The sequence below is a fragment of the Rhipicephalus microplus genome, chromosome X (genome assembly GCF_043290135.1).
Source record: "Rhipicephalus microplus isolate Deutch F79 chromosome X, USDA_Rmic, whole genome shotgun sequence".
Taxonomy (NCBI): domain Eukaryota; kingdom Metazoa; phylum Arthropoda; class Arachnida; order Ixodida; family Ixodidae; genus Rhipicephalus; species Rhipicephalus microplus.
Window position 1 is genome coordinate 487973890 of NC_134710.1, and position 17932 is coordinate 487991821.

The 17932-nt window shown below is 47.1% G+C and overlaps 2 protein-coding genes across 20 annotated transcripts in view; one reads left to right on the forward strand and one right to left on the reverse strand.

The window, feature by feature from the left end:
* The window catches only part of LOC119160779 (retrovirus-related Pol polyprotein from transposon 412), a 400026-nt gene that overhangs the window by 247564 nt on the left and 134530 nt on the right, over positions 1 to 17932 (reverse strand). The window lies entirely within an intron of this gene.
* Positions 1 to 17932, forward strand: part of LOC142776721 (uncharacterized) — a 73343-nt gene that overhangs the window by 8341 nt on the left and 47070 nt on the right. The window contains exons 3-5 of one of the 2 annotated variants that reach the window (XR_012887759.1): positions 1435 to 1578; positions 4202 to 4301; positions 6411 to 7144. The exons of the other annotated variant lie outside the window; for it this stretch is intronic. The gene's annotated coding sequence lies outside the window, so the exon portion shown is untranslated. Of the gene's footprint in view, positions 1 to 1434; positions 1579 to 4201; positions 4302 to 6410; positions 7145 to 17932 lie in introns of those variants that run through there. 2 annotated transcript variants of the gene reach the window in all.

The window sequence follows — 17932 nt, forward strand, 5'->3', positions numbered from 1 at the left end:
CTAGTCACTCTGTATTTGCACTCATTAATATGTGGCCCTTATTCTTGTGACCACCCACTGAGATAAAATCGCTTCACATAAACAACAATAAAAAGGCTTTTGCTAGCTTTGATAAGAAATTATTGTTATCATAGTTTTTAGTTCCAATAAATCATGCCGAAGAAGAGTACTCCACCTATTTGTCACCATGGCTAGTGCATTTCGTCTGGAAACGTGACTTGGTTTTGCAAAGTGTTGCCGTTCTGTAGAATGGGGTACTGGCAAGTAGTTTCACAAAAACTGTCAAACTTTACTTTGTCTTGCAGCAAACATTGTTATCATGCATGCATAGTGTGAAGAATAGTGACCGACTTTGAAATATACAACCGTATCAATAGAGTGTCTTAGACTGTCTATACTGTATGCGATTTGTTTCTGCCAAACATAAACCTAGTTTTTACCATTTTTCAAGGTGAGTTGCAAATATTTCTGTGTACGTTTGCACGCACACTTTAACCACTGATGCTAAACAACAAGCTTGAGTGATGTGCCTTATTCTTGTCTATAAATTTAACAGAATACCTAAAATGGGCTCTTCTACTTGGTGAAATTATTGGCTACTGTGTGCACGTTGTATGAATGTGGATATGAAAATTGAGAATGCAGCTGGTAGCATTGAATACTGTTTTCAGAAGCTTGTATACACTGCAAAATATTGCTGGTGCCAATTTTTTGGGGGGTGTATTATGAAGCGACTAGTAGCCAGCAATACTGCATTGTGGCAGATAATTGCACAATGGAGCATTTTTCAGCTGCTCACGTAATTCGAGCAGATGTTGATCACAATCACTGTGGGAAGACATAACCACAAAGATTATGCATCGGCATCCTGCATACAAGGAACCCTTATGTGAAGCAGCATGATGCTGTGATGGGACAGCTAAGTGAGAATTGGGTTTTCTTTGTCTGTAAATATCATTACACAGGTTTGCTGAGTGCACTCGAGTAGAATCAGCAGGCACTTGCAGCGACAGAGTCAGTAGTGACAGCACATTTCAATGGCAGAATCACCTGTATATTGCATTTTCAAGAAACTGCATTATTTTGTGACACCTTTCCGTCACAGCTTGCTCACTCATTTCTTGGTGGTGGGACATTACAAGAATTATGTTTTCTTATGTCATGCCAAATATTCCATTATTTTTTATATTGTATATTAAATTCATGCCTTTGAACTGCTTCCTCCCCAACTAAAGCTTAATTTCTGCTGGATTATCTCATGAATTCAAACAAGAAACAAGGGCAGGGAAAGCAACAAGGTGCTCTATTATAAAAGAACAGAGTGTCGCTGAGGTTCAGTCTATAGCTGAAAAAGTTTTTTGTTCAAATAGGCACCCATGTGAATTTTATGTGAGTGTTTACAGAACATTATTGTGTTGTGCTACTTCTGTTAAGCAAAAAGCACCTCCCAAAAGCAGTGCTACAAGGTTGTGAGCCGCAAGTACTTTTCAACGAACGGATCAGAAGCCTGAGAGTCACGGGCCGACTGCTTCTGGCCTACACAAATGGTGAAGCCACCACAGTAAAGTTCTTGCAAAGGTGTGACGCATTCCTATGTTGCATAGAGTGAGCATGATAATTGTTAGTTTTATAGCTTATAGTGATATACCTGTAAAAGTAATTCCCTGCACAGTGTGCTTTACATTCTCTCAAAGTGCCATTAGGCAACTGTGGCTCTCTCTTTCTTTTTTTATCACCTTCCAGACCATCTTGCTAATTCATAAAGAGTGCTTCAGCAATCGCATTGTGTCAGTATCACAGAAACCTCATTTTGAAAAACAATTATGGTGTGTATAGTCTTCGCTGGCGAGGTGATATCATTCTGCACTGTGTGTTGGTTGGTTGGTTCTCTCGGCAATATGAAAGAGTGCTTTGGCCCTAAAATTACGCCGTAAAAATTGTGTCGTGAGGCGTGCTGCATATTTGTTTATCTCACCTATGCCTTGCAGAGTACTTCCTCACCATGGTGATCTAGCACAGCAGCACATCAACGAGGCCTTGCTTAGTTAATGGTTGCATGTTGATTGCACAATCACTGACTTCATGCTTTGTTGCCATTTGGGTGCACGTTAAAGAACCCCAGGTGGTCTAAATTTCCGGAGCCCTCCACTACGGCGTCTCTCATAATCATATAGTGGTTTTGGGACGTTAAACCCCACATATCAATCAATGCTTTGTTGCCATGTGACTGTAGTCATGATGGTAACGTATGCGTACCCCTATTCACGATGAGAACGATGGGGAATCCTAGTGACAAACTGAAAACAGCTACAATGTGTAATTTATTGGTTGTGTCTTCATCATTTCATCTTGTGAAAAGGAAATTTGTGGCAACGTGCTCACATTTTACAATTTACAGTTATCAGAAATTTCAGATAGTAGGATTGTTCAGTTGCTTTTTAGATTTCAAATATTATTGGTCAATTTATGCACTGCATAGCTTTCTTGATCTATATTTTGCAATGTTCATCTGTGGAATAGTCTGCAGCTTCTGTCAATATTCATGTGTTCAGTGTACGAAACATTCTGTATGTTCATTAGGTACCATCAATAGCAAATTTTGCGGTACACGAAGAGTTCGATGAGGCTAAATCCTCACTTTGAGAGTGTAATTTTGAAAAAAATATTGCATACTGCACTTCGAATTACGACCTATGCAGCCACCAGTCTAATTACAAGCATTAAGTACGGACGTAGCGTAAATTCGCATTTGTTGTGGATTCAACATTCACCAAGCTTTTCCTGTTGATAGTACTTTCATGGACTTTTCATGACACCAGAGCCACCTCCTTTTTCCCCTTTTGCAGCGACATAGCTGGCAGTTCATTTCTTTGCTGCTTTGTTTACCTAATACCTATTTAACCAGCGCATATAAAATGGTTTTGGGTGTACTTGCATCATTAAGTGTTTAATATTTTTTTAGTCGTGGAGCTTTTTTGGGTCTTTTGGCTTTTACTTTTTGGCAACTTAACTGCTGTTTTCAGAGCAATTTGTAGATAGCAATCTGTAGACTCTACTAAGCTTTGGTTCATAAAGAAAAGCTTAACAGTTACCGAGGTGCATGGCCTGCGCCACAGCATTCTAGGTTACCAGAAAGATATTCTAGGCCGGATATTATGTGGCTTCTTGCTAGTGGCGTGCCTTGCGTTTACTTGGAGCTTTTTGATAGTCCTAAAATTTATCTTGAGTTGCTTACAGCTATTCTACCATGTGAACAACGCCCGCACTGAGTGGATTTGACTTTTAGGGCAGCAGTTGCACTTTTGAAGGAGGCATAAATGCCAGAGGCCTGAGTGATTTTGAATTAAAATTCACATTCTCAACCCCAATATTATTGTTACTTCATGTGAAAAAAGTGGTAATTCTAGATTTTATACATATTTCAAATAGGAGAGGTGAGCTGCTTAGTAGGTTGGTGTTTATGTTAAAGAGGCAGGGCATGCAAACATAGACTCGAGAGAGCAGTCAAGACACTGCAAACACCAACTGGAAAAGTTTACATTGGGCTCGAAATGAAACAAGACAAGAGGAGATATCGATCAAGACGGCATGCTTGTTGGTCAATGTGAGAGATAACTGCTCAGCAATCGATTTCTTCGTTGAGTTATTCAATGGTTGGCTCACACATGCACTACACATGTCGCTATGCCAAGCCTCAACCATTAGATGCATTTCATTTCTGTGCTTCAACGAAACTGCATGATTCGAGTTTGGGCAGGCATTTACGTCGTGATATAAAGATAGGGTTAATGATGGGCCTCTGGTTAACTGTCTCATGTGTTCCGCTAGTCTGCCTTCTCATTGTTAGTTGGCACTTGAAGTGTCCTGACTCACCTGCGGCCATGTTTGCATGCCCATTCTTTTCAACTTGTATTCTTATAATGCGTAAGAAAAATAGGTTATTGACTGAGTATTCAGATGTTAAACTTATGTCTCGTGTAAAATGTTCTTTCTGCTTTCTTCTGTTAGACTTCTTGCTTAACAATGACTGAGCATTATTTTGGAGCCTGCTAATAGGGTATGAGATATACATACATAAAGCAGCAGCTGTTAGCATGCATTCGAGACTGCTACCTCTTGAGGCCCAGAATGTCAGGTTGTGTTACATAGGGCATGCTACAAAAATTGAGTTGTTTTTCAAGATTTTTTGTTTTCGCGGTAGACATTTTACAAAAACTGACCCAAAGGTGGACAGAAGGGAGTACAAATGGACACACAGAAGCCATCAGGCTGCCTCAGAAAGTGTGACTGAGCATTAACTTGTAAGTATTTGCGAGTTCATAGTCTTGTCATGGTTGTCTGTGAAGTGGTTTCTTGACCATTTGCAATATATTCCGAAACTGATGCTTTCATGCCTCAATGTGGGAAGAAGTGTTCTAGCACTAATTTTGGGGAAAAACTTTCTAATACAGGAGAAGCCTTTCATACTATGTGCTCAGAATTTGGGTTATGGGATAAAAGTAACTGACACGAGATTGTTGCTTCATCTTTTTACCACACTCTTCGTTTCTTTGTCGGCAAAATTTCATGGTTGTAGTATCGAAATAATTTTTGTTTCAATTTATGTTAATGTCAGTTGTTAGGCAACATAGTCTAGTGGCTATGGTACTCGGCTGCTGACCCGCAGGTCACGCGATTGAGTCCTGGCTGCGGCGGCTGCATTTGCGATGGAGGCGGAAATATTGTAGGCTCGTGTGCTTAGATTTGGGTGCACGTTAAAGAACCCCAGGTGGTAGAAATTTCCGGAGCCTTCCACTACGGCATCTCTAAGAATCATATGGTGGTTTTGGGATGTTAAACTCCAAAGATCGATCAAATCAAACATGGCAAAATGCAGTGTTTTTATACATTTTTGACAAAAGCAGTTCTTTCTTGTAGATTGAAATAACGTTGCTTTAAAGGCATTTATCAAGACTTCAAAATACTTCTGACTCTACATATAGAAGTCGCCTTCACACACTTCTACACTGGGTTCTTTGGCTGATAGGACAGTCATTAAAGCATAAACACAAAGGATGAGTACGAAATTGAGAAAAAAGGCTTACTGTACATGTCTTGAAATTCTATCAAACACTACAAGACAGTTGTCTCATTATAAAAGAAGTTAGGATGATGATAAAGGTGGGTGGGGCTTGAATGAGAGTCAAAGTAATGAAGAAAGTGTTTTTGGAGGCAATCAAGATTTTTCAAGACTAGGTTATCTTCAATGTTTGAACAAAAATTGTTTGTCTAAGTCGTGGTGGTAACCTTGATACGGATCGTGGCTCTGGTAAATGAATGACCTTTTGTTCAATCACTAGTTTTTAGCATCATGGACATAGTGTTATAAAACTGTTGAGCAGCCAGACCCCTGCTAAACGCCTTGTCCTCTACGGCTTAGGTTTGGCACCCAGTATCATTACAATAGAAACATTTGGTAAAGTTGAGGATTTGTAATGAATATGTGGAGATGTATACCTGATGAACAAAGTCATTGAACGAAAGTTAAAGCGTGTTATAAACAAAAGAACTTTCCTTTACCGAGGAAGCAAACTGCATCAAGGTTGCTGCCACAACTTATACAAATTGTCTTATTCAAACATTGGCTCGAACAACTCAGTTAATTTAGCGATATAACACTAATTCAAGCCCTCATTTTCATGTTAGCTCCTGCCCTAACAAGGTGTACAACTGTCATGTAGTGTTTATTGGATTAAAAAAACTTTATTTTCACGCCTTGCTTCCTAATTTAATGCTCATCATTTGTGTTGATGCATTATTCATTCTTTTCATCAGGCTAATACTTCCACCATGGTGTTCAGAATAAAGTGACGTGTACTCATTCAGCACTCTGTCATGCACAGTGACAGAGTGCTGGATGGGTTGAGGCTACTGAAACGACAATGAAGTCCTAATGCTCTTATCTAACAGCTCCTGTTTCTCGCTCCAAAGGGGCTGCTGCAATATGTTCCCTGCCGCAAGTAAGCCTTTGCAGTGGTCTACAATATGCTTTGTCTTGTGTAATATTTCATAATATAATGTAACATTTTTCTGTTCACTCCCCATAACTATCCATGGTGTTAGTAGTTACAGAAATTGTAGCCACACCGTGGCAATACTCAAACGGAATTTGTTGTGACAGTGTATAAATTCTTTCGCAGTTAGAATATAGTGTGTTAAACGTTGAGTTCTTGTCTACCATAGCAATGGGTCTTCGTAGCATCCTGCTGCTTGTTCTGCATGTGATCATTTCTTGTCCATGAATACCGTCTGCTTTTGTGATTCATGAAATAGTGGTGTGAACAGAGGTGATCTACGTAGTAGACACCATAGTGGTTTAAACTCTGAACATCGCTGCTGCTACAATAGTTCTGTTTTGTACTTCCTTTCAGACATACAGAAAGGAGCCAGGTGGAGCTGTTCATGAGCCATGCACAAGGTTTCATAAACGGGCTTTTAGCCCTTTTGACAAGTATGTTTCTGAATACATCTGCCAAAGTTGTGTTCAAAGAAGCCTGTAGTAGTGCATTTCAATGTTAATTTGGCCTGCTGCAGCAGGTATGACTCGCACATCTGCAAGATAATGCAGCACAGTGCATACACACAAACTATCCACACATACAGTCTGGATTTTTGGCTTAACTGTAAATTTTTTACTTTGACTTTGCACAAAAAGTATTACCAAATCGACATAAAAGCATTGCCATCTATGCAAGTAGCATTCTCAGTATAGGCTGGCAATGAGTGTGCAAAGTTCAACCATCCACTGGTTCTATAGTTTCTTGTAAACATTTATAAATAGAAGGCCAGGGTTCTTGGAAGCTGATACATGGTAATGAATGGACCGCAACTCCAAAATTTTTCCGTTTTCTCACCTTTGTACGCGAGGTGGCATAGTCAACTTGTTTAGGAAGCACCTATGTCTTGTCACTAAGCAGCAGTCAACAAGCTCTGTGTCTGAACATGTTGCATGGAAAACTTAAGCAACAACCTCTTTACATTGTTTAGGTTTTGGTGACCATTTTTCATTTTTTCCCACGAAATTTGCGTGGCAATCTTTGCAATATACTTTACCGATGACCTCACTTAAATCTTCAGTGCTTTTATGTATACGTGTATAGGTGTTTTGCAAATTATTTGTGTTTTCCTTTTTCCTTCATTGTTCTTATGAAGTATATATATATATATATATATATGTGTGTGTGTGTGTGTGTGTGTGTCTGTGTGTGTGTGTGTGTGTATGTGTGTGTGAATCATATGCGCATGCATATCAGTACATAACTGCGCATTGTACATTTTAATGTACTTGAAGTGCCTAATATATTTCTTTTCGTTTTTTTTCTCGTTATTTATTTTTAGCAAGTGTATAATTAGGTACATTTGACCTTGTAGTGCACCTGCGCCCGTAGTGATTGCACTATGATATCAATTTGAAACCGTTTAGCGACTTGTAGTATGCATTTGTTCCCCACTTTTATCAGGTGCCATACCCTGTCGTTTCGCCGCCGATGGGTGGCTGGGGCTTGGTCAAGCTGTCATTGGACAGCTTTTTTCCCGGCCACCTTTTTTCACTGTAATGTTTTTGTTTTGTTAAAAATAATGTTCTTTGGTTGATTGATTGATTGATTGATTGATTAATATATGTTCACGGAACGCACACCTGTGCATGATCGGAAGAAAGTCTTCTACAAAGTACACTGAGGTATCACAACACCACTTTTGTTGGGAATATAGGCAGAAAGAGTTCAGAGGTTCAAAGACTGCAAAGGGGGGATGCTGCTATTGCCACTGGTGCAGCTTGTTTCAAGACTGAGTTTAACTGTTGGCCAACAACGCATAGCTTCTATATAAACAGTGCGTGAAAGTAGCATGGAGACAGATAGGAGGGAGGGGGCTTAAAATATCGGTTTATTTGTTGTAGACCCCTAATTTTCAAGAAAACGTGTTCACAAGGATGTATATTGCTAAAGAACTGGTCCACCTTCACTGACTTGTTGCCAACATATGCTGCAACTGCCACCTTCATAGGTGGGAACACTTCTGTGCACCTTTATTAATTGCAAGTCCAAGTAAACTTTTTCCACTCATTATTTCACACGTAGTTTGGAACATCTTTGCATGTACAGATTGGCTCAACAAAAAGAAATCTGAAAATGGGGAAAGGGAGAATGTTTTGTGAACTTAGCATGGGTAAATTTTTACCTTGTTGGTGTAACATTTTCATAACGTTCAGCGTAGCACTTCAAATCACCAAGATAGGACAGTTTGTGTATGTTCGGCCTGCCCTATCTTCGTCATTTCAGTGCCACAATTAGCTCTATTGTAGTGGAGCATACGCACCAACGCGTATGCGCCTTCGGAAGACAACGAAATGCCCGTGCTCTGACTGCGCGAGAACCTGTGCCGCCTTTGCCAGACTTGCTGTTCGCCCATTTTCCGTCGCGACCTCGTCGCGACTCCTCTGTTCGAATAAACATCATCGCATTTGGTGGAGGGTCTGAGATCCCTAAGCAGACCTGGAGCTCCGCTCTCGCAAGTTGGCCAAAAGACCACCGTACAACATGACTGACGCAGTCGCCAGCCAGCCCATCCTAGCACAGCCAGCACCATCGGCTGCCCCGTCGACCTGCTCCGGTGCTACCCGTCAGCGGGACCCACCAATCTTCAGCGGCAGTGGTGAGCAAGACGTCGAAGACTGGCTCTCCTTGTACGAACGCGTGAGTGCCAGCAACAAATGGGACAACGACTCTAAGCTTGCCTATGTTATCTTTTACTTAGCTGACGTCGGCAAGCTATGGTTCACCAACCGCGAAACCGCCATCGCCAGCTGGTCCACCTTTAAGACCCTCGTGACCTAAGCGTTCGGCCGACCAGAGGTCCGCAAGCTCCGCGCTGACCAGCGTCTGCGCCACCGAGCCCAGCAGCCTGGCGAGACCTTTACTGATATATCGGAGATTATCAGGTGCACGCGCCGAAGAACATATTGATAACACGTGCCTCCACCCCTCGCCACGGCGCATGCTCCGGCCTCGGGCCAGGGTATTAAAACCAAGACAGCAGCCTCGTGAATAAACATTGTTCCTTCTTGTTCTGGCCATGCATCGTCTTATTCTTCGCCCTTACGATACTACAGTGGCGACGAGGATGGGATCCGGTTAATTGCACTCCGACGCTGAGACCAGAAGAATGGGATCCCGACCCCCTGCCTTCGACGACGCCGTCAGTAGCTGGAGCACGTATCGTGTCCGGTTGGAAGCCTACTTTGAGGGCAACGATATTACCGACGTAGCGAAACGCCGGGCCCTACTGGTTTCATCGTTGAGCGACAGTGTCGTCCGGATATTGCAAGGGCACCAGCCGGGGTCGCCATCAACTCCTTGAAGTACGATGACGTTGTGAAATGCTTGGAAGAACATTTCAACCCTCAGGCAAACGAAATAGCAGCAAGCTATTCTTTCTTTATGCGAAAACAAGATGAGCAAGAAAGCGTCCGGGACTACATTGCTGAACTGAGAAGACTGGCCGTAAATTGTAATTTCGGGGCGACACTGGACCGTATGTTGCGGGACCGAATCGTTTGTGGGATTCGGGATGAGGAAACGCGCCGGTGCCTGCTGGGCCGCAAGAACTTGACTCGTGAAGAAGCCGAAGAATTCGCCTTAGCTTCTGAGAAAGCGAACGAAGACGCTCGGGGTATGCGTACTTCATACGCCCGGACCGAAGGTGGCGGCGTCAACGTGATACAGCAACAAGGCAGACAGTGGAGGAAGAATTGCAGCCTTTCATGCGACAGATGCAAAGGGGCGCATGCAACGGCGTCCTGTCGACATCGCAGATCCATCTGCCATCAATGTGGTAAAAGAGGGCATCTTGCTAGGGCTTGCAAAAGACCCCACACCCCCAGATCAGGAACGTTCGCTGTCGACGGAACCGAATGTGAAAGCGAAGAAGAGAGGTTGTATGCTCTCGTTGCACACAGTTCCGCCAATAAGCACTTGGTGCAGCCACTCGAGCGCACCTTAACGTGGGAAGGCCGTAGGCTGCGAATGATTGTCGATACTGGATGACCAGTAAGCGTGATTCCCAAAAGCTTGTACAAGAAGCATCGCAAGTGGTGGCCGGCTCTGCAAAAAACTCCACTACGCCTTTCATGTTTCCTGGGACCGTTGCCGGTCGTTGGCAAGGTAGACATGCAGGTACAGCTTGGACCAGTAACGGTGAGCAGTTCGCTGATAGTAGTGGACCATCGAGGGCCCCTTTTGTGCGGAAGGGACACGATAGAGGAATTTCGCAAAGCAGGCATGTTGCTAGTAGAAGGCACGTCGTCTTCGGTGAATGTTGTTCACGCCGACAGCCAGCTAATCGCACTTCTTGACAAGTTTCCGGACCTCTTTGAGAACCTCGGATGCTGTAAGGGACCACCGGTGAAGCTGTACCTCAAGGAAAGTGCGCAACCTCGATTTCTGAAGGCTCGGACAGTCCCGTATGCCATGAGAGCGCAAGTCTCCGCCGAAATTGACCGACTGGTGGAAGTGGGCGTGCTGTCCCCAGTGAGCGTGGCTGAATGGGCAACACTGGTCGTGCCCGTAGTAAAGAAGAACGGAGACATCCGGCTGTGTGGGGACTTTAAGCTAACAGTTAATCCAGCGACAAGAACAGAGCAGTACCCGCTTCCGAAAATTGACGACATCTTTGCGGCGCTATCAGGAGGCGAAGTGTTCAGCACACTCGACTTACAAAACGCATACAACCAGCTTCCCCTGGATGATGATGCTAAGAAGATAACTATGTTGAATACACACAAAGGCCTCTTCTGCTACAACCGCTTGGCTTTTGGCATTGCCTCAAGCGCCTGCGCTGTTTCAGCGGCGCATAGAAGCCGTGCTGCAGGGTATACCAGGGGTGAAAGTTTACCTGGACGACATTATTGTAGCAGAAAAAGAGTATGACACAACGATACTGCGGCAAGTGTTCGAACGACTTCGGGCGAACGGCCTAACACTGAACAAGGAGAAGTGCCACTTCCGGGAGAAAGAAGTGGTATTTCTAAGGCACCGAATCGATGCAAAAGGCCTCCACCCACTGCAGGACAATTTGGAAGCAGTGCTAGCGGCACCGCCACCGACTTCGGTAAGCCAGCCTAAATCATTCTTAGGACTGGTCACATACTATTCCCAATTTCTACCGAACTTGTCGTCCACTTTGGCCCCGTTACACCGACTCTTGTCTAAAGGAGCACTGTGGTGTTGGGGGCCCACACAGAGAACAGCATTCCAAGAAACCAAGCGCGCCATGAGAAGGGCGAACTTTCTTGTGCATTACGACCCCCAAAGACCCTTGCGGCTTGAGTGTGATGCGTCGGCCGAGGGTATAGGCGCAGTTTTGTCGCACCGCATACAAGGAGTGGATCATCCCATAGCGTTTCGCTCGAGAACTCTAACGTCGGCGGAACGTAATTATTCACAATTGGAAAAGGAGGAACTAGCGCTGGTCTTCGGCGTTGTAAAATTTCGAGATTATTTGTTTGGCAACAAGTTCACTCGGGTGACCGATCACAAGCCTCTGACTGGTTTGCTAGGTCCAGATAAACCCATTCCGCAAATGGCAGCGGCCCGCATTCAACGTTAGGCGCTGCTCTTAGCAGCTTATCAATACGACTTGAAATACAGAAAAGGAGAGCTAAATGCAAATGCCGACGCTCTAAGCCGGTTGCCATTACCGGTTCGCGATAATGGCTGGGAAATTGAACTAGCCGAATATGTCCTGCATGCGCAGGCTATGGATGATTTTGTTTTGTCTGCGCAGAGTATTTCAGACCTCACCAGCAAAGATGACGTACTTCAGCAAGTGAAGACTTGGATCTTGCAAGGCTGGCCAAGGCGTCTCGGTTCAGAGGAACAGCAGTACCAACCGTATTTTGCACGGAGGCATGAATTGGCCGTGAGTAACGGGATACACTACTGGGGCCACCGTGTGGTTCTGCCTAAAGCTGCCCGGCAATTTGTTTTGAAAGAGTTGCACGATACGCACCCAGGCATGACGGCAATGAAGAACCTCGCGCGCTCAATTTTCTGGTACCCAGGGCTAGACGGTGAAATTGAAATGCTTGCAAAACGGTGTCCCCAATGCGTGCAGTGCTTGCCCATGCCCCCAGCGCAGGTCCCGGCAAACTGGCCAAAGAAGAACAGACGGTGGTACCGCCTACACGTGGATTTTGCTGGTCCCGTGGAAGGGCATATGATCTTCGTCCTCGTCGACGCCGAGACTAAGTGGATCGAAGCAGTGCCATTGAAGACGGCGACAGCAGCGACTACGGTAGACACACTTAGGTGCATTTTCGCGCGATTTGGCATACCACGGACTGTCATGTCGGATAATGGTCCACAATTCACCAGTGCAGAGACAGCGCGGTTCTTCCGGGAAAATGGGGTGCGCCACGTAACGACGGCCCCATACTACCCGCAATCCAACGGTTTGGCGGAACAGGCAGTACGCACCATCAAGGAGGGCCTGAAGAAAAATCGGGTGGGAACGCTGCAAAGTCGGCTTGCCAAATTTTTGTTGCGTTACAGGACAACACCGACCCGAGAGGAGCAGTCGCCCGCGGAAAGGCTTTTTGGATTCCAACCACGGACCCGCCTGAGCACCTACCTGGCAGAGGAAGACGGGGCGAAGAGGGAGGCTACCGTCAACGGAGTTCTGAACTCTGGAAAGAAAGAGTTTGCACCAGGAAGGGAGGTGTGGAGTCGACAGTACAGTCAGCTAGGTCAAAGGTGGCTACCCGGAACCGTGACAACAGTCGAAGGCAAACGATTGTTAACCGTTAACACGCCAAGGGGGGTGCAACGTAGACACGTCGATCAAGTACGACCACGCGACTCGTCGACACCGGTTAAGAAAGAACCGTGCGAAACGCCAATGGCCATGGAGCAATTGCCACTCTCATCCAGCGGCATCCAGTCAACTAGCAGCGAAGCCCTTCAGGCCGGTCTGTCCGAGCCTGGTGAGGAAGCGTCTGGCGGTGGCATCGAGCCAGCAAGTCCAAGGTCCACGGCAGAACCACTCCCACTCCGACGCTCCACCCGTGCCCGCAAGCCGCCGGATAGGTTTTAGCTAAAAGGGGAGGAAGTGATATATCGGAGATTATCAGGTGCACGCGCCGAAGAACATACCGATAACACGTGCCTCCACCCCTCGCCACGGCGCATGCTCCGGCCTCGGGCCAGGGTATTAAAACCAAGACAGCAGCCTCGTGAATAAACATTGTTCCTTCTTGTTCTGGTCATGCATCGTCTTATTCTTCGCCCTTACGATACTACATTTACTAGCTATATTGAGGATGTGCTCGACCTCTGCAGGCGTGTTAACTCATCCATGCCTGAAGAAGAGAAAATTCGACATATTCTCAAAGGCATCGAGGATGGCGCATTCCTGATGTTGCTGGCGAAAAGCCCGACTACGGTGGCAGTCTTCGTAAGCCTGTGCCAGAGCTTCGATGAATTGCGTCGTCAGCATTCTATCGCCTGACAGAGTGTCCCATCACCAGATTCAATCTCGGCCGTCGCACTCGCAAATGGCAACGTTCACCAAGGAACTCTGTCGAACCAGATTAAAGACTTCATCAGGGAGGAAGTCGCCCGACAGCTCTCCCTGCTGCCGCATAGCGACGCGCCCACGACAAGCCTTCCTTCGAATATGCAGCAGGCCATACGCACTGAAATTTGCAATGCCCTTCATACAGTTCCGGCCTCTTACCCATGCACTTCGGTGCCATCTGATCTCTTAGCTGCTGGCTACGCACCAACTGCGCCGCCTTCACCTCTCCGTTACGCAGCTGTGGTCGCGCCCCCCCCCCCCCACCCGCATCCAGTCGCCTTATCGGCTCCACCTCCTCCGGCCTCGCCTCCAGCTTACAGGCTCCCACCTCACTTTTTCGGTCCAGCTAATGAGTGGCACACCCGAGACAATCGTCCCATCGGCTTCGCGTGTGGCATCGCTGGCCACATTGCACGCTTCTGCCGCCGCCGTCCCACACCTGCGCACGCATACTTCGAAGCTCCTACCTACGCACCGCAGGCGACCACCACATCTGCATATGAACAGAGGCACTCCGACTCGGATCGCCACCCATCGACTGCTCGTTTCCCATAATCTCGTCGCCGATCGCCATCGCCTATGCGTCGTCGGGCACCTCCTAAGGAGGGAAACTAATCAGTGCAGTTCCGCAGGCAAGAACTGCACCTTGTGCGCAATTCCTAAGGCCTCCATTTTCGCCGCCAAATGTTGTTGATGTCGATGTTGAGGGAGTCGCCACATTAGCGTTAATTGATACCGGGGCCGCCGTTTCTCTGATGAACGCAAAACTTTGTAGGAAACTGAAGAAAGTGACCACATCTCTCAGTGGCTTGGTGCTGTCCACGGCTAGCGCGCAACGCATTCATCCCTCGGCTGTGTGTACGGCGTGCGTCGTCATCCGAGACGTTTTGTACGTCGTACAGTTTTTTTGTTCTACCATCTTGCTCTCATGACCTTGTCCTGGGTTGGGATTCCTTATCACGTCATGAAGCTATCATCGATTATTCCCGTGCTGAAGTGTCCCTTGTGCCAACATGTCAATTTACACCACCCGACCGCTCTCCTCTGCTCTGCAAACTCATCGCTGATGACGACATCACCTTGCCTCCTGAAGCTTCGGTCCCTATTAGCCTTTCATGTGTGGCGCAACCTGACGGCACGGTGGTGTTTACGCCATCTCCAGTTTTTACTGAACGCAAGGGCATCGTTCTCCCATTTGCTGTTCCTACAATTGCGTCTGGTTTAACCGTAATGCTGGTCACCAACCTCTGCAACTACCCCATTGGCTTACTTCGTGGTGAAACGTTAGCATATGCCCAACCTGTCGACCATATCGATGATATTATTCTTCTCGACGAAACGCCATGTCACATTGCTGCAATCACTCATGCGTCTGAGCCATCAAGTTCGTCAGCCTTCGACAATGCTATTGACGCAGACCTTCCCCTCTCGCATCGCCGCCAACTTGTTGCTCTCCTTAACAAGTTTCGTTCTTCTTTCGACTTTCAAGAACCTGCTTTGGGCCGCACCACGACTATCACTCATACTATTGACACCGGCTCACATTCGCCTCAGCGACAGCGTCCTTACCACGTTTCCGCCGAAAAGCGCCGCGTAATCACGGAGCAAGTAGATGACATGCTGAAACGTGGAGTCATACAGCCTTCTCAAAGCGCTTGGTCATCACCTGTAGTTCTGGTCAAGGAAAAAGATAGCACCGTACGATTTTGCGTGGACTATGGCCGCTTAAACAATAATACGAAAAAAGATGTCTACCCGCTACCACGAATAGACGATGCTCTTGACTGTTTACAAGGGCCCGAGTACTTTACATCTATGGATCTGCGTTTTGGGTATTGGCAGGTGCCAATGGCTGAGTGTGATCGCCCTAAAACAGCCTTTGTAACGCCGTATGACCTATATGAATTCAAAGTCATGCCATTTGGGCTCTGCAACGCACTTTCCACATTTGAGCGCATGATCGACATCATCTTGCGGGCCCACAAGTGGAAAACCTGCTTATGTTACCTGGACGACATCGTAGTCTTTTCGTCTGATTTCCCGACACATCTTGCTCGCCTCCACGAGATTCTGACGTGTCTAACTTCTGCAGGCCTACAACTTAACTCCAAGAAGTGCCACTTCGCCGCACAAAAACTAACCATCTTGGGACATGTCATCATAAGAGACGGTGTTCTTCCGGATCCCGATAAGCTTCGAGCTTTCGCTGACTTCCCGTTTTCCACATCACTGAAAGCCCTAAGAAGATTCGTCGGTCTCTGCTCCTACTTTCGTCGCTTCGTGCGCAACTTCGCGTCCATCATCGCACCTCTCACGAGCTTGCTTTCCAACAGCAAAGGCATATCTGCATGGTCACCTGAATGTGACGACGCATTTCGCCAGCTGCGCCGCCTGCTGACCTCACCACCTATTCTTCGTCACTTCGGCTCTGCTGCGGCCACAGAAATTCACACCGATGCGAGTGGCATCGGTCTTGGTGCAGTTTTGGCACAATGGAAAGGCACCCAAGCTGAATACGTATCGCCTATGCAATTCGCGCTCTCAAGAAGGCTGAATTGAATTACTCCGTGACAGAAAAGGAGTGTTCGGCCATAATCTGGGCGTTGACAAAGTTTCGCATGTACCTTTACGGCCGTCCTTTACGGCCGTCCATAGAGCGTGGTGGTCACAGACCACCACGCTCTATGTTGGCTGTCCACCTTGAAAGACCCGTCCGGACGCCTGGGGCGTTGGGCACTTCGATTGCAAGAATACGACATCCGTGTCGTATACCGTTCCGGTCACAAGCATGCGGATGCCGATGCACTTTCGCGATCGCCATTAACACAAGATGTGGCTTCTCTGTCTCCCCCTTTTACCACCTTGTCACCACTCGACACGACTGACATGCTTTCGGAGCAGCGTAAAGACCCATACCTTGCCTTGTTAGTCGACTACCTTACCGATCCGTCTGCTGTCCCTTCCACGAGAGCGCTACGCCGGCAAGCAGCCCACTTTTCCTTACAAGACGACATTCTGTACCACCGCAACTACATGCCTGGCGGTCGGAAGTGGCTCCTTGCTGTCCCAACTCATATGCGCATCTGCATGAATTTCCATGCAGATCCCAAAGTGCTCACGCAGGTGTCCTGAAAACCTACGAAAGGCTGCGCCAACGCTATTACTGGCGAGGAATGTATCGCTTTGTGCAGAAATACGTTCAATCTTGCACCACTTGCCAACAGAACAAGACACCTCCGCGGCACCTTACTGGCATGTTACAGCCGCTCCCGTGCCCGGCTCGCCCATTCGACCGCGTGGGTATAGACCTCTATGGCCCCCTCCCTTATAGTACCTCTGGAAACCAGTGGATTATTGTTGGAGTCGTTCATCTGACACGCTACGCTGAGACTGCAGCTCTACCGGCAGTGACCGCCCACGAAGTTGCACTCTTCATTCTCCGCAGCTTCATTTTACGCCATGGTGCTCCGCGAGAATTACTCAGTGATAAGGGTCGAGTGTTCCTGTCGGAGGCCATCCAAGCTATCCTCGCTGAATGCAACATTATCCACCGGAAATCTACCGCATACCATCCACAGACAAATGGTCTTACTGAGCGGTTCAACCGCACACTTGGCAACATGCTGAGGATGTACACCTCCTCCGACCACACTAACTGGGACGCTGTATTGCCCTTTGTTACCTTCGCTTATAACACCGCGACGCAAGCGACTACCGGTTTTTTCCCGTTCTTTTTATTGTACGGCCGCGAACCTTCCCACCCACTCGACACTATACTACCGTACCGCCCTGATGCATCTGAGTGCTCCCCGCTTTCGGAAGTCGCCAGATACGCTGAAGACTGCCGTCAGTTGGCTCGGTCTCTGACAACTGAGGCTCAAGGTGTACAAAATACTCGACACGACGACACTCACCGCATAGCTCCTACATTTCGTGCTGGCTCTCTTGTGTGGCTTTGGGTGCCCCCGCGCGTTCCTGGCCTGTCTTCTAAACTTCTGGCCCGGTACCATGGTCCCTACCGTGTCATTGACGCGACCTCCCTGGTGAATTACATCATCGAGCCATTAACACAATCACCAGATTTGCGCCGTCGAGGACGCGAGACCGTACACGTCGACCGTCTCAAGCCCTACTACGACCCCCTCATTGTACCTACTCCCTGAGTCGCCAGGATGGCTACCCTTCACCCCGGGGGTATTGTAGTGGAGCATACGCACCAACGCGTATGCGCCTCCGGAAGACAACGAAAAGCCCGTGCTCTGATTGCGCGAGAACCAGTGCCACCTTTGCCAGACTTGCTGTTCGCCCATTTTCCGTC